This window comes from Tupaia chinensis, unplaced genomic scaffold (assembly GCF_000334495.1).
Source record: "Tupaia chinensis unplaced genomic scaffold, TupChi_1.0 Scaffold000251_1, whole genome shotgun sequence".
In the NCBI taxonomy this organism is placed as follows: Eukaryota; Metazoa; Chordata; class Mammalia; order Scandentia; family Tupaiidae; genus Tupaia; species Tupaia belangeri.
The window spans coordinates 3,123,379-3,140,992 of record NW_006159731.1 but is presented as its reverse complement, the minus strand read 5'-3'; the positions used below and the strand labels follow the sequence as shown (position 1 = coordinate 3,140,992).

Below are 17,614 nucleotides of genomic sequence, written 5' to 3'. Positions count from 1 at the left end.
TTCAGCATCCATAACTATTTTCACTGCTTTTATGTAAATGAGCAAATATTAAAAACTGCCTCTACCCTGAGAATGAGGCTTTCAGAATTTTGTCTTACTACTCAGAAAAAAAGCAGAAAGATTTCAGGTAAGAATTCTGGGCTAGCCCCCCGTTTCCTCATCCAAGTTTTCCATCTCAATCCCACTTCTAGTAATATATTAGGTTGCCCTACAGACTACCTGACAGAGACCTTTTACAGTAAGTACATTGTGGGGAGGTAGGGAATAGAAAATAATAGTTTTCATACTTTTATCAAGAAGAGCATCATTTATTTTGTTTTTGGTTTTGCTTTTGGTTTTGTTTTTGATTTTCCAGCTACAGCATGCATATAGTCACAGGCATGCATTCACAAGGCTTGACATTGCCCTCCCACTAGCGACTTTTTTAAATAGAAGAGTTTCATCTATCTATGGAAAGAAAACGTGCAATAAAACCAAACGTGTCATGATGCAAAACCTTTTCAGATATTCTCCAAGATGCATATCCCATTTTCTCCATCATTTCTAATCACCCTGTGGATGAGGGGTTATCTTTCTCCTATGGTCCCACTTGTACTGCTTGCAATTGCAAAGGAGATACTTTGATAGATTACAAATTGTTTTCAGTAGCTGACCTAGACATAACATCACCACTTCCTGATTATATTGATATGTGTTTCTATTATTTGCTTATTTGCGCCTCCAGAAACAATTCTTTTTTGTTGTTTTACTGTAAACATCACTGCAAGGTCTCTGTATTAAATCATAATTATTTACCCATGCAGTTCATGCACCTTTGTCCCTCGAGAATCTGGTGACGTGAATTTACAGGAACATCAGGGTATTTCTCACCAACAGTTTCCTGTTATTGATATGCTTTTGTTTAGTTGTGATCTTTTTTTTTTAACTCATTCAGTTTCTCAAGGGAAAAATAAACAGGCACGTGACAGTTATCACAGCCATGGGATCTCATCTGGGGATCTCACAAACGTGTTTTCATCACAAACTTGGCTCTCTGGCAAGGCCAAACGTTGTAGAATTGTATAGAAAGACAATTGGTTATCATTCATCTGTTCTCTCAGTTTTCCTACGTGCTTCAGATAGCCATCTCAGTGAATATGTATTACATTACGTAAAAGAAATTCCAGTCTTGAAAGAGCCTGTTCTAAAACAGAAAAATAAATAAACAAGAGATTATTTATAAGAAAAAATTGATCATTGATATTTTGAGCTCTGAAATACAAGAACCCAAGGTTTGGGGTATTTTCATTCATCTGCCAAATACTTATACTGATTAGAACTCTTCTTTCTTTTCTTTTTTTTTTTTTTTTTTTTGAAGAGGTTTTTGCTATAGGGCGCATGCACTCGCCAGACAAACAGAGAGAGACAGAGAGGTAGAAAGCAAGAAATCACCCCCCAGGGGGAATGGCCACGCCGCAATCCCTTCCTCCTCCGTTCTCCTCTCGGGATCCTGGGCACGCACGCACACGCACCCACTGATTAGAACTCTTGAGAGTGTAAGTGTTCTAGTCAACCCAAGTAGGAAACCACTGAAATGAGACTTCAAAAACTTTGGAAAGACATGAATATATTCAAGTTTTTGAGTCTTTTATCATTACTCAAGTATGCATTCATCATGATTTTCAATGTCTGAATTGAATTGAATTGAAAAATTAAAATTCTTATGTCCAAAAACATTCTGAGAAACACAGATGTTTTTGTAACTTCTCTCTTCTGTATCAGTATGCTATAAAATAAGAGCTGCAGATGAGGATTTCTGGAGAAAATAAGCAACAGACACAAGAATCCTTGTAAACAAGTAGAATAGGTTATGAATCTGTATACTATTCTACACTATAGTCAAATACACATGTTGCTGACAACTCAATATCTACTTCCAAACAGATAAAAAGAAAACAACTAGTAGAACTATGATTAAATCGGTGCAACATTATGTAACATTCGATATCAAAGACAATGGATGTGTCTATATCCTTGATTTGATTATTACACACTATATGCGTGCTTTGAAAAAACATTCTTACCCTACAAAGATATACTATGATTACTCGTAAACCAGATATTATAATTGAACATTTAAAATAATGTTTAAAAATGAGCAGATGGGGCTAGCAGAAGGTATAGTGGTTACATTGCTGGATTCCCACATGGCCAACCACAGTTCAAATTCTGGAACGGTGGCTTGAAAATCATGCTGGGCACATGTACTTGCATGCCCAAGATTCCTGGAACAGAAGAGATTGTGTTGTGGCCATCCCCGCTGCAGGATGATTTCCCACTTTTCCTCTCACTCTCTCTTTCTCTCTCTCTCTCTCTCTCTCTCTCTCTCTCTCTCTCGTGAGCACATGTGCCCTAAGGCAAAAACCTCTAAAAAAAGCTAAAACCTGACATCACCAAATGACTTTCTAGAACTATGCTGTCTATTATGGTATCCAGTAGCCAATGTGATTATTTTAATTTAAATTAATTAAAAGTAAAACTTTAGTTTTTATTTCACGTAAGCCACATTTTGTACTCAGAAATCACATGCACTTAGAGCTATCAGATGGAATATCACAAGTTATCAAAATCCCCACCACTACACAAAGTTCTTTGGGCAGTGATGTTCTAAGGGTGACAGGCCCAACATGAGTTAAAATACAATAAACAGAAAGTAGTACCTTTCAAGATGGGCATTTACTGGTGGAAATTGCAGCTAAGCTTTCCTTATGTTTGAAAACTTCACTTATGCTTCCTAGGATGAAAGCAACCCTGTTAAATCTAACATTTCCTCTATTCATTTTTCTGACACCCTTAGTTTTTGTTCCTTTTGGAAACAATCTCATAAAGTAGAGAGATCTGGTAACCCTGAAAAATGCATCAAGAAAGGGAAACCAGCAGTTAGCGTAATGGCTATGTAGCTGGACTCCCACGTAGTCAACCGCGGTTCGTGTCCCGGACCCGGTGGCTTAAAAAACTCACGCCGGGCGCGTGTGCGTGCGTGCCCAAGATCCCGAGAGGAGAATGGAGGAGAAGGGATTGCGGCATGGCCATCCCCCCTGGGGGGTGATTTCTCGCTTTCTGTCTCTATGTCTCTCTCTCTCTCTGTCTGGCGAGCGCACGCGCCCTACAGTGAAAATCTCTCCATAAAAAAAAAAAAAAAAGCATCAAGAATGTAAAAGGTTTTGTAAATTGATGGTGTATCCTGGGGGAATCATGTGCTCGCTATGACCAGCTGGCATTTAATCTACTTCTTTTTCTTCCCTCACCCTTAAAAACGTCAAGCAAGTGCAGGGTTAGTTGGACATTATATTTAGCAGAGAAATACATAGTTCTTTTTCCACAGTTTCATTTTCTGCAGTTTCAGTTACCCATGGTCTGAAAATATTAAAATGAAAAATCCCAGGATGAAACAATTCCTTAGTTTCAAATTGTGCACTGTTCTGAGAAGTGTGACGCAATCTTAGGCCATCTCCCTCTGTCTACCCAGGGCATGAATGATTTCTTCGTCCAGCAATGTAAGGTGTGTAAGCTAGTCATTTACTAGCTATTTCCACGATTAGATCCACTGTCATGGTATCACTGTGATTTTGTTCAAGTAATTTTGCACTACTTAATAATGGCCCCAAAGCATAAGGATAGTGATGCTGGCAAATGCTAACATAGGTCTGTGTGTATAGAAAAAAACATCATATATTGGGTTGTTGGAGAATTCATGAGGCTTCTTTGTATAGAAAAAAATACCTCATGACTTTTCCAACTACCTAACATACCTAACATACAAGGTTTGGTACTACCCTAAGTTTCAGGTATCCACTGGGGAGGGGGTTTCTTAAAACTTTTACTCTATGGTTTAGAGGTGATTACTGTATAGAAGTCACTTGATAGAAAATTCCCCTTATAATAATTTTAGCCTTGGTATCAAGACCCTTTTTTTTCTTTTTCTTAATTATTTATTTTTTGTTGTTGTTGTTGTTGTTGTTTTAAATTTGACCAGAGAGACAGATAAAGAAAGTGAGAAAGCAAGCCACCATGTCTGGGACTCACACCAGGGTCGACCATGTGGGAGTCCAGCACCTTAACCACCATGCTACCTGCTGGCCATAACCTCCTTTTTCCTTACAATCTCTCAAATTTTATTTCCTTTCTTCCTACCCCAATACTCTTCTCCAATCTGGTGGCTCCTTAAATATGTTAAAAAGAACAACGGGCCCAGCTGCTGTGGCATAGTGGTAATATAAGTGCCCTCTGAGGCTGAAAGTCACATGGAGGCCACTGGTTAAGATCTCTGGACTAAAAACTGTACTGGCATGAGGCGCCCAGAATCCTGAGGAGCAGGAGAGCTGGGGAAAAGGAATTGGGATGTGACAAGGCTGCAGGATTCCTCTCTCTCTCTCGTGCACATGTGCACACACTATCTATCACTTAAGAAGGACAGGAGGAGAACAGCAACAACAATAAAGACTGAAAAATTCTTCAGCTCAGATTTTGAGTCCTGGATCTGCCACTTACCTTGAGCCCTAAGACCTTGGGCAAATTATTTCACCTCTCTATGCAGTCATTTGTCTCTCCTGCAAAATATGGGATACTGCTAAGAATACCTACTCCACAAGGTCGCTGTGGAGGCCAGACGCGGTAATAGATGAGACAGCACCATGTTAATTGTGCAGCACAACACACGATAGTAATAGTAAGTAGCTATTCTCACCAGTTGCATTATTTCATATTGTTGGCCATATATGATTCTCTGAAGGCCACAGCACTGAAAGTCACATGGAAGGAGAAACTGAACCACTGATTTTTCTCATGCATAGAAAGCTAAAATAAACAAACAAACAAACAAACAAAAAACTGGCCTTGTGTCAGCCAGTTGTGTAGAAGTTAGACACCCGGATTTCAATGACTGACTATGTGGTTCAAGTTCCAGACACAGCAGCTTGAAAAACACATCAGGCATGTGGACATGTGTGCCCAAAGTCCCAAGAGGAGAAGGGAAAAGAAAGGATTGTGGCATGACTATCCTCCATGGGGGGAGGGTGCTTTCTCACATTCTCTCTCTCTCTCATTCTCTCTCTCTAATGAGCACATGCACCCTCTAGCAAATTTGATTTTAACAAAAGAAAAATTGGACTTGTCAACTCAAGGATGCTATCTATATGAGCGTTTCCAGCTAATTTTAGAGATGAGGAAATCAAAGCTCCACATCAAGAAGCTTGCCTCAAACCATTGCTCAGTCACAGCCACTGAGCATTGTACACTGAAGTTTCTCAATAGAAGTGAATATAATCAAATGATTTAATTCATCTAATTGGGTATTTTTTCCACATTCTTCAATAAGAACTAATAGAAATGTAAACATAATCAAATAAAATCACAGTATAACAAGAATGGAAAAGAAACATCCAGATTATTTACAATTTATGAACATTTTTGTTTCATTTGCTACTTTAGTTTCAGTAGAATATTCTTTTTCAATCAGAGAAAACTTACTTTCTTATATCTCTTTTGTACCTATCATCTCAGATTTGCTTCTAAGAAGAAGGGTCTCCCTGTTGATGAAAGAATGATTATTTTCAAGTTCATTATATGGAAGTCTTGCTGAGACTCTACCAACAAAAGAAGTCCATGCAACAGAATCTCTGCCCAGGCTTCCAGCAAACCCCTGTGCTTCTCCCCACTGCTTGGAGATTTACAGGCTGATGCTCAAGCTCTGAATCCTTCACAAAGCCAAGTTCTCTTTTGGAAATCTGAACTGAGCATTGCTTTGCAATTGCTCTTTTCCAGTCTACAATGTGTCATTTGGAGGTCATTAATCTTGTTTTTCCATCCATTTCTTGATCTGCACATTGTCTGTCTCACAAGAGATACAGTGAAGACTACATACATCCATTTCATTTAAGGTGCCTTTGCAGTGTTTAGAACATGGTAAGTGGGCAATAAATGTAAGTTGACCTTCTCCCTTTTGTTTTTGACTAATGGATTCAATTTAACAAGCACTTATTAATGGGTGAGACCCAGTTCACACTAGGAGAGGAGCAATGATAAACAAAGTGGTCTCTAACCTTGAGCTTCTTAGGCTCTAGAAGGAAGGATAAAACAAACACACAAATAACTCTAACTCAAAGCAGAATATGACAAGGGTCTAAGAAGATAACAAGAAAACTTTTTTCTTTAAGAGGTTTATGCCTCAGGGTACATGTTCTTGCCAGAGAGAGACAGTGAGAGATAAAGTGAGAAATCCCACCCCTGCCCCCCACCCCCGCCCTGCCTACGAGGATAGCTACCCACAATCCCTTCTCCTCCATCACACACGCATACTTGCCCAGTGTGATTTTCATGCCACTGGGTCTGGGACTCAAACTGTGGTCAGCCATGTGGGAATTCAGTGACATAACCACTACATCATCTGCTGGCCCCTCCAACAAACTTCTATGGAAACAGAGGAAGGAGAAAATGCTTCAGGCAGGGGAGAATTCTGATAGTTTGATGGAAAAATATCAGCTCTATTTTTAGAATCATAAGGCTCTGTGGTGCAAATGGGAAGAAGGACTTTCTAAGTAGATATAACAGAAGAAGTGAAAGCATGGCTGGCAAAGTGAAGAGGTTTTTTCCTTTTTAGAAACTGGGGAGCAGTTGGAAGTTTGAAAAGGTCTGTGCATGAGGAGAGCTGTAGCGGTCACGCTAGAAGAGAAGGGCGTAGGCAAGGTTCTAAAGGCCTTGAATCTCATGCAGAGTCTAGACCTTGTAACCAGGATCACAGCCTCTCATTGTTTTTCCGGTCACGGCTCACATAGAAGATAACCATGTTGGGCCAGCCATACAGCATAGTGGTAAAGAAAGCCAGATCCCACCTGGCCAACTGCAGTTCAAATCCTGGCCCTTGTGGCTTGAAAAACGTCCTGGTCACATGCACATACATGCTTCAATCTCAACAGGATGGGGAAATGGAGGAGCAGGATAACAGTGTGACCACGCCCCATCGAAGGGTGCTTCCACCTCTCCCCCTCTCTCTCTTTTGATAGCACTCACCCTCTGGTAGCTAAAAACGAAAAGGAAAACCATGTCTGTGTAGCATGCTAGGGGTAAATGGATGAAACTACCTTTGGCTTAAGGCTATAGCTTGGAGTTGTCCCAAAGGTATCCACACCTCAGTGTATCAGTAACCCGTCTGTGACCCACCTAGGTCTCATGGTACGCAAAGGCAGAGGCCTAGAAGCTCAGCTCCAAGCAATGAGGACAATGGAGGCTTTATGAACCAGACTGTTACAGCATCAGAGCTTCCTATTGTCAACATTCTAAACCATCGGTACACATGTCATATCTGAAGTCCATAAAGCCGTGGATACCTACAAAGGAAAGACGTCATTATGTATTGTTCTTTTCTTTAGCTTTCTACAATATTTTCAAAGCTAATTGTCTAAACAAGGGTGCCTATTTAATAATATTTTAATATGTACAAGTACCATTTCTATCCAGCCTCCTGATGGGAAATGAAAGACTTACGAAATTAAAACATGGCCTAAATCAAGTCATCACTCTCCAAAATAAGAAAGCTACTCAAATAAACTGGTCATTGTTTCTCCTAATTGAAAACCTTTTCCTAAGTTTGGTCTTTTGGCTATAATACATATTTTTTTTATTTTTCTGACACTTCTCTTTAGGGAAACTTTAAATATGTACACAAAACAAAAAATTATAAAGGCCTTGCATCCAGCCTGAGAGAAACATACAGGGACCAGCAGGTGGTACGGTGGTTAAGGCACTGGACAGCCAACCACGGTTTGAGTTCCACACCTCCTGGAGACTTGTTTTCTCACTTTTCTTCTCTTTCTCTCTCTCCCCTCCATCTCTCTCTTTCTCTCTCCCTGTCTCTCTCCTTCCCTGCCTCTGGTGAGCACATGAGCTTTATAGCAAATTTAAAAATAATAATAAAATAATAATAATAAATAAATAATTCTTTTAAAAAGAAAGAAAAGAAACATCTAAATGCTTTTTTAACCATTTAGGTGGTGATTAACTCTGTGCCTGGCTAGACTGTTCAAAGGCTTTTCAAAATACCTGTAAATATTCCATCATTTTATCTTTCCTTTATGTCATGCCCCATTGGCACCTTACAGAAGGGCCTATCATACACAAATTTAGTGGGTCAAAAAGAGACAGCAGAGTTAGACCCCAAAGTTAATTGTCTACATATGAATTTTAATATTCAAAGATGTAAAGTATATATGATCATTTCTCTCTGTGTATTTCTCTCTTTCTCTAGGGGAACAAAGAGTTAAGTTTCTACTTAGTGCTATCTTTCATTGTTTTACCTCAGAGGTCAAATGTATTTTTTTCAAATATAAGTTTTCAGATTATTTCAACAAAAATGCTAGACATCTTTGATAAAAGTAAAAGACAAGGGAACCAGCAGTTAGCGTAATGGCTATGTCGCTGGACTCCGACATAGTCGACACCCGTTCGCGTCCTGAGCCCGGTGGCTTAAAACTCACGCCGGGCGCGTGTGCGTGCGTGCCCAAGATCCCGAGAGGAGAATGGAGGAGAAGGGATTGCGGCGTGACCATCCCCCCTGGGGGGTGATTTCTCACTTTCTGTCTCTATGTCTCTCTCTGTCTGTCTGGTGAGCGCATGCATCCTATAGAAAAATCCCTCCAAAAAAAAAATTATAAAAAAATAAATAAATAAAACACAAATCCATGTGTGTGTGTGTCTGTGTGTGTATGTATGTATGTATGTGTATATATAACTTTTCTTCCCAAACCCGAGTCCAGCTAGATCAGGTTTGTAGCTTGAAATAATTTGTGGTAGAATATTTGTACCATGGAAATTGGTAAATAATATAAATTGGGGCTTTCATCCTCCACCAGAGACATTTGCCAGCACAGTGAACATATACACACCACACACACACGGGTGTATGCATGAGGGTATACACAAAAATGTGTATATGTGTACATACATATATACACATATACATATATGTTTTAAATTTTTAAAGTTTATTTCTGTCCTCCATGAGTAATACAAACAGAAAGAAATACAGAGACAGAGACAGCACCCTAGTAGAGTTTTCACACACAATTTACCAGTCACAAAGCCTTTACAAGCCTGCCTCACTGTCTCTTCAAGGAAAAGAGGCATCATATGGCATTTATGCACCTGAATTGCTGTAATTTTTACCACTACACTGAGTGAAACCAAACCAGTTACTGTTGCCACAGCTGATTTGACCAAAGGTCAATGTCTGTGCAGAATGAAAAGCAAGTGTGGGGCCAGGAGCAGTAACAAAATGCTTCATGATGATGGGTCCACTGGAAAAGATACCGGGCTGCTGTCCCAGGACCTCCCTGAGCATGCCAGGTACACATGCCTGTGCCTGTGATCGGTCTGATGAAGAATGGGGCTCGATGGCAGCGTACCTGTCTCTCTGTTTCTGTCTCTGTCACTCTATCTCACCTACTCATAGAATAAATCATATGTTTTTTCTTTTTTAATAAAGGCAAATGTGAATGGGCTGGGCAAGAAACAACCCATTCTGCTGTGAGGTGATGTGCACTAACTGTGCAGTGAAGGCCTGCCATATTAAATGGTGGCACGTTATCCCAGTTGTCATGATCCATTCTATAATGACAAAATACCTGAAGCTGGGCTATTTATAAGGAACAAAAACTTATTTTCTCACAGTGCTGGAGGTTGAGAAGTCCAAGATCAAGGCATCTTCAGATTTGCTGTCTGGTAAGGACTGTTCGGTGTTTCTAAAATGGCCCCCTTACATTGGCAGCAAGGATAAACACTGTCCTCACATGGCAGAAGGGATGGAAGGGCAAAAGGACTTAATGAATTCTCTCAAGCTCTTTATATGACTACTCATTCCATTTATGATAGCAGAGCCCTCATGACTGTTTCTTTGAGCAATCAAGTGCTGAAATTAACCCAAAGAAAGTGAATGTTTCAAAATGGTTTTAATTTAATTTTGGCAATATCCTTTCCTACTCTCAACCTAAATTCTTTGTCCTCCTCTTTAAATGGTCTTCTTTAGGTTTTCACTTTAAGGGTATCCTACTGTAGGCTCTCATAATTCAGAGGACAACAATGTGTAGGTGCATGAATAGAGTGGATAATCCAATGATGAGATCTAGCATAAGGGTCCTCTATTTTAACTTGATTAATTATATCTTTTGTGTGCACAGTTTGAAGATATCTTCCCTGAAAATACAATATCAAGATATTTATCTAACACCTCTTCCGAACCGTCAGAAAACCTCTCCACTGTCCAAAAGCGACTGGGGCTTTGACAAACTTAATGACATACAACCTTCAGTGCTTCCTCTCATACCAGTGCCAAGAACCTCTCACTTTATGCCCAGGAGTCTCTCCTTTAGGATGAAGTTTGGTGCATCTGGAAACAAGCACAGGCTGGAAACATAAGGAAATTTACCTTCAGGAGACCTCCCTCAGTTAATGCAAGATGGGGCTAATGGATTCATGTTTCACCCTATCATCTTCCAGGAGTGCTGTTCTGAGATATATTTCGTAAGATCTCTAAAAAGGTCAATGCATAGAAAACCAGTTGTCCCAAACTATGTGATTAAATTTGATAATGCCTTCTAATATTGCCTTTTCCTGCTTCTGTGTTTTCTTCTCCCCACATTCCCCCTACTGCTTAGCATCACTTCCCAAATAAATACCTGTTTGCGAGACTTGATCTCAGGCTCTGCTTTTGGAAGATCATAGATTACAACATAGATTGTAAGGCAAAAAACTATGCCCAATAATTACTTGTCTTAAGGATGGTAATTCTGCCTTCCCTAATATTAAAAATTTATATGTAAGACATTCTCCTCAATGAATTGATGTATAAGAGTACACTATCAAGTCTCAGAAACCACTATAGCTGCTGTCAACTTAGCCTACAAAATCTGAGTCTCTGGTAACAACCCATTAAAAACTGAATAATTCAGCATAAATGGCTATGTCGCTGAACTCCCATGTAGTCGACTGTGGTTCAAGTCCTGGACCTGGTAGCTTAAATTCACTCCGGGCGCATGTGCGTGCATGTCCAAGACCCCAAGAGGAGAATGGAAGAGTAGGGATTGCGGCATGGCTATCCCTCCAGGGGGTGATTTCTCGCTTTCTATCTCTCTGTCTTTCTCTGTCTTTCTGGCAAGCGCGGCACGCTCTATAGCAAAAACCTTTCCAAAAAAATAAATAAATAATTAAAAAACTGAATAATTCAAAAATAATACTAATTAATTACATCTTCATTCATGTATACATAAATTGTTTTATTTTTATTTATGAGCCAATTATTATATACATAAAACTATTATCAGTGTTATGGAGAAAGGTGATTAAAGAGGAACTTTGATTTTCACATTAAATTCTTTAAACAACCTTAAAGAGTATGAATATGCAAATATTACTTTCCAGATTTATCTAAGATATCTTTTTCCACTGCTTTATTTTCATTCTTTTTAAATCATTTTCTTTTGGGTATGATTTTTATTTATTTATTTACTTTATGAGTGAGCTAGGGAGAGACAGAGAAACAGAGACAGGCACTCCCAACAGGGTCTTCACACCACCATACAATCCCAGCTTCAGCTAGCCTAGATCATGAGCATGCACACACACACACGCATACACGCACACACCCAGTGTGCAAGACTTTCTTATGTGGGTCCAGCATTGCAGAGTGTTGTATTACCACTGCACCATTGTCCAGCTCATAGGATGACTTTCTTTTTACTTTTTTCTTTTCTTTTTTTTTTTTTTTAGGTTTTGCTATAAGGTACTTACAGTCATTGGAGAAAGATAGAGAGATAGCAAGAAGAAAAATGAGAAATCATCCCCCTGGGACCAGCAGTTAGTGTAATGGCTATGTCCCTGAACAACAATGTAGTCAACTGTGGTTCAAGTCCCAGACCCGGTGGCTTAAATTCATGCTGGGTGCATGTGCATGTGTGTCCAAGATCCCAAGAGGAGAATGGAGGAGAAGAGATTGAGGCGTGGCCATCCCCCCTGGGGGGGGGTGATTTCTCGCTTTCTATCTCTCTGTCTCTCTCTGTCTTTCTGGCGAACATATGTGCCCTATAGCAGAAACCTCTAAAAAAAAAAAAATCATCCCCCAAGGGGGATGGCCATACTGCAATCCCTTCTCCTCCATCCTCCTCTCGGAATTTTGGGCATTCATATATATGGATCCAGTGTGATTTTCAAGCTGCCAGGTTCAGGATTCGAACTGTGGTTTGTTATGTGGGAGTCCAGCACCTTAAATCACTACACCACTTACTGGCCCCAGGATATAAACTTAGACAATAGATAAGTTTGGTTTTATGTCTTCCAATTTAAGAATCTGGGGAAAATTATTTTACAAGCTGTTGTGATGTACAGTGATTGAATGTGTAAAATAAATTTTTAAAAAGTAAATAAATAAATTCTTTTAGTTTTTAAAAAAATCTTTTTATGGAAGAGGAGGTGATGCACTAACATTTATTATAATTACTGATATATTTTAATTTATTTCTCCCATTATCTTTTTAAACTTTACTCATAAATTCAACAGAAACAATAAAAAACAATGATGATGTTTCCTTTATTCTCTTTTTTCTCTGGAAAGTTTTAATGTAATTTGCTATATTTCTATTTTTTTGTGTTTACTCTTAAGTATATATGTTTTAAAAACCAATTGAATTATTCTTACTAACTCTAAAATTTCATCCTCCTTCTGAACAAATGAAAGACCTGAATATGCTTTAACTGTTCTAAAAATACTTCCACAATTAATGTTTTATGCCCATTTTTAACCAAATTTATCCGCATATTAAAAATTGATTTCTGTGGGACCAGTAGTTAGTGTAATGGCTTTGTCGTTGGACTCCCATGTAATCGACCAAGTTTCGAGTCCTGGACCTGGTGACTTAAACTCATGCAGGGCGCATGTGCGTGCGTGCCCATGACCCCTAGAGGAGAATGGAAGAGAAGGGGACTGCGGCATGGCCATCCCCCCGGGGGGTGATTTCTTGCTTTCTGTCTGTCTCTCTCTGTCTTTCTGGCAAAAGCACATGCCCTATAGCAAAAACATCTCCAAAAAAAAAAAAAAATTGATTTCTTTGTTCACAATTGTGTCTTTAACTTTATGCATTTTCCCCTCTTATTGAACTAGATACAATAACAGTTTTTTTCATGAGGGATTTATGGACAGCACACTCCTTTAATCGTGTACATTGGAAAATGTCATTATTTTCTCTTCATTCCTGCATTATACTTTCTCTGGGTATTAAAAGTCTTGTTGATAGTAATTTTTCCTATACATTGAAGATATTTTTCTACATTATTATTATGGCATCTTTGGTTGCTAATAAAAATCTTCTGCCAGATCAATAACCATTATAGACTAATTGCAATTCCTCAGTCACCATGCCATCAGCCGGCCCTAGTTGTTATTCTTTTGAGAATAATCTGTATTTTCTATTCTAGAAACTTCAATTTTTCTTCTTTTTATCTCTAATGTTCTGCGGTTTCACTATGATATATGTAAATGTGGATTTACTTATTTTTATTTTTAACCTATGAGAGTCATTTTCAATCGGAGAAATTATGTCCTTTTTTGATTTAGCCTTCAACTCTTTATTTTCTGTTTCACTACAATTCTTGATCTCCTCTTCTAGAATGCCAGTGAAGAAGTTGAGAGCCTACAATATGATTTTTTTATTGCTGATTAAGGTTTTACTTATCTCCATGTGTTTCTTTCTGGCTGAATTTCTCTGAATCATCTACTAATTCATAATCTGTATTCAATTCAGGGTTTACCTCATCTACTGAATATTTTATTTAATTATTCATATTTCCAAGATTTATATAGACACACATTTATAACTGGCTCTCTTATAACTATCCATTCTTGACATATGTTTTTCCTATTCTGTTTACATCATGCATGGATTTCTGCGTAAACATTTTAATAATTCTGTTTAGGGTCCTCGCATTCATTTTTAACAAATTAATATACCAGTTGTTTATTTTATTGGATGTCTTCAATAACATATATTGTATATTGAAATTCTAATGTCTAGGCATATTTTTGAGTGGGAAGTTTTGGAATTTTGTTTTTGTATTTCAGTTCCCCCCATTTCTTTTGCTCTTCTGTGCAATCTTCCCTATTTCCAGTTTTGTGGTTGACTCCATTGTGTGTCATTAGGCCTGCACAGAACTTGAAAGGTCAGGGATCTTGCACAGGGGTGTGTTGGGAGAGACTACAGATCCAACCAACCAGTTAAAATGGGCTTTTATGACCAAGTTGACAGGTTTCTCTAGTTCTACAGCTTTCTCTAACGCTAGCCCATGGCAAAGGTTTTAACCTCCTTTCACACACAAAATGCCTACCTCATCCTTTCATTTCCCGTGAGTCTGACTCCTGTTCCCTGTCTTGCACAGATGATTTTTGTCCCCATTATCTTTGCAGAACCCAAGCCTCTAGCTCCAACCCAGAGCTCAGCAGGCTTACAGTTTTAGCCCAGCTCATTACATTCAAGCATCTTCTATTTTATGAGGATTGTTCATGGGAACATTCACCTTGTTTTTTAAAATAGCAGTGTCTTTTTTAATTTTCCCATTCTATGTGTTGGTAACAGAGGGATTACTTAAGCATGAACTTATTAAGACTCTAGTCTTTTACTACTTTTATATTCAACAATATCAAGAAAAAAATTTTTTTTACATTTTCTTAAAAAGTAAAGCATTTCTTTTAAACCTTGACTCAAAAAAATATGCAATGGGAACTCATTTTAAATTATAAAAGCTAACTATGTAATTTAAATCTTCGAATGTGTTTTTCTTTCTTCTGTTAAAGTTTGTATTGTCTCTGGAGACATTTTTTAAATGTTGGTGACATTGTGGTTATACAGCAATTTTGGCTCTTGACTATTAAGTTATAAATATATTCTATTTTTAAGAAAAAACAAACACTCGAACAGAAAATAAAGCAACTGTTCTTGCAATACACTGTTTATGGACTAAGTACTAGGCTGAACATAGTAAGTGTAACTTAATGACGGGTTTGACAAGCCACAAAAATATATGCCAAGCTTCTCTATTTAAACTGTAAGAGAGAAAATTCAAAATATCTCTGTCTATGGATTTTTCTGGTCAACTTTTCTCTAACGCCATCATTGTTTTGGCAAAACTCCATATGAAAAATAAAAATTAAAAACACTCAAAAGTAATATGAAAAGTCAATTTTTATTCCAAACACATTTAAAATTTTTACTTTATTTACTTCATATTTTGTTAGGTAGGAAAAAAAATTTCTAAATCTAGCAATAGAATTTGGAATTAATAGTACCTGTTTTCTTATTTGTGAAAATTTGATTCTTCCCTGGGATTACTGTTTTCCTTGCTATGACAGACTATACACTCTCCTTCTCCCTAATCTAGATCTTGCTAAAGAAGACTCTGCTTCTTTGTCCAGATCCAGTAAAATTTAATTTTTCTTTCTTTTTTTGAGAAGCTTTTGTGGGTGCATATGCTCGCCAGAAAGAGACAGAAAGACAGAGAAACAGAAAGCGAGAAATCACCCCCTAGGGGGGATGGCCACACCACAATCCCTTCTCCTCCATTCTCCTCTCAGGATCTTGGGCCCAGCGTGAGTTTAAGCCACCGAATCCGGGACTCTAACCATGGTCAACTCCATGCAAATACAGCGACATAGCCATTATGCCAACTGCTGGTCCCACAGTAAAATTTAATTTGTCCTGAAGAAGATAAATTAGAGTAACAGTAACAGGCATATCTACCATTATAGCTCACCCCTAACTCCAGTAGTCCTTTTTTTTTTTTTTTTTTGGAGAGATTTTCACTATAGGGCACGAGCACTCGCCAGACAGACAGAGAGAGACATAGAGACAGAAAGCAAGAAATCACCCCCCAGGGTGGATGGTCACGCCGCAATTCCTTCTCCTCCTCCATTCTCCTCTCGGGATCTTGGGCATGCACGCACACGCACCCGGCTTGAGTTTTAAGCCACCGGGTCCGGGACTCAAACCGCGGTCGACTACGTGAGAGTCCAGCGACATAGCCATTATGCTGGTTCCCACTCCAGTACTCTTGAAATGTCAGCTTGTTCCTCAATAGATCTGGTAACCCATGATCCAGGGCTACATTTCCACAGATAATATTAAATAATATTATAGAAAGATTTACCTGCAGATCTCTGCCATGGATCACTTCCAGCAACCATATATTTTCTCCGACAGAAGGCATCTACCATAAATGTTATTTTAGGTATGCCATTTGACTCCTCACCAGAAAGGTTGGGATAAAGATCTCTGCTCGAGTCCATCTCTCAGCTTTGTATAAGGATTTAAAAGATATTATGTATAGAAGGGCTTTGAGTACTGTAAAATTCTCAATACATGTGAAGGTATTATTTGATTGTTTTTTCCAGCTCTGGATATGATATCATCTCATCGTATAATAAATAGTCTCACAGCTCAGATTTTTTGTCCCTACTACTTACCATCCTCATTGTTTTACTCTTGGATATAACTATCCTGGAAAAGCTCTGAGAACTCTTTTGTACCGTGTCATTCTGTGGCTGTTGCCCTAATATACACATACACAATTGAGTTCAGTATTATACAATTGTGCAAAGAACTTGGTTTTTCCTCATGTCTGCAGAACCAAATCTATTGCATTATGAAACCTAGATATAATGTGAAGAAGGTCCACAGTAATTCAGAAAAGGGAGTTCATGGCTAGAAAAAAGTGGCTCACCACCTAGACAGATCTCCACAGGCAGGCAGTGCTTGGAGTAGTCACTGTTCCGTGGGACTGCTTACATATTTGATTTTGTTTTCACTCAGATGTGATTGGCTTTAGAGGATCTCCTGAATTATCTAATTCAGAGGAAACAAATGATTCAGTTGAGATCATTTCAGCTGCAATAAACAGAACATCCCAACTCAACTAGCTTAATCTATAATTACAATATTATCTCTTTTTTTTTCTACATTAATTCACTATACACCATCACAACACACCAATGAATTTTCCATCCAAAATACACTGTGCATTGGTTCAATCAAGCACATCAACATACATGTTCTCAGCAAATAATTTTCCAATTCTTACATCCTGCATACCTTGCCCTTTGTCTTGCCATCCCTGATTCCCCATCCCCCACCCTCTGCTATGTCCCATCTTCCTCCTCCATTGTCCCTGGCATCCATGGTTGCCCTCCATGCCTTATGCCCCCCCCATTCAATTGTTCTGCCAATGAACTTAATTAGTCTAAATATATCCAATAGCTAGCACAGCTGACACATACCTATACATGTACCCAAATCTGACCCTAGGCATAAACCCCAGTGAGTAGAATGAACATACTATAAACTAGTACCCAGCTGTGCCCATACAGCTCGCTGCAGTCATCAAATGTGCATTTTTTTTCCTGCAACCTTTTTTTTTATTATTATATTATATTACCTAATACTCATTCCCTGAGCATCATCACAACACACTAAATGTAGTTTCCCATCTAGGATAAACTGCATAGTGTCTTAATCAAGCATGTTATCACCAATAATATTCCATTTCT

The 17,614-nt window shown here is 38.5% G+C and overlaps 1 long non-coding RNA gene across 1 annotated transcript in view; it reads left to right on the top strand.

Annotated features, from left to right (window-relative positions):
* Positions 1 to 10,712, top strand: part of LOC102469413 (uncharacterized) — a 57,936-nt gene extending 47,224 nt beyond the window's left edge. The window contains exon 3 of the long non-coding RNA XR_334622.1: positions 10,209 to 10,712. This is a non-coding gene — a long non-coding RNA (uncharacterized LOC102469413). The remainder of the gene's footprint in view (positions 1 to 10,208) is intronic.
* Positions 10,713 to 17,614: the final 6,902 nt, after the last annotated feature.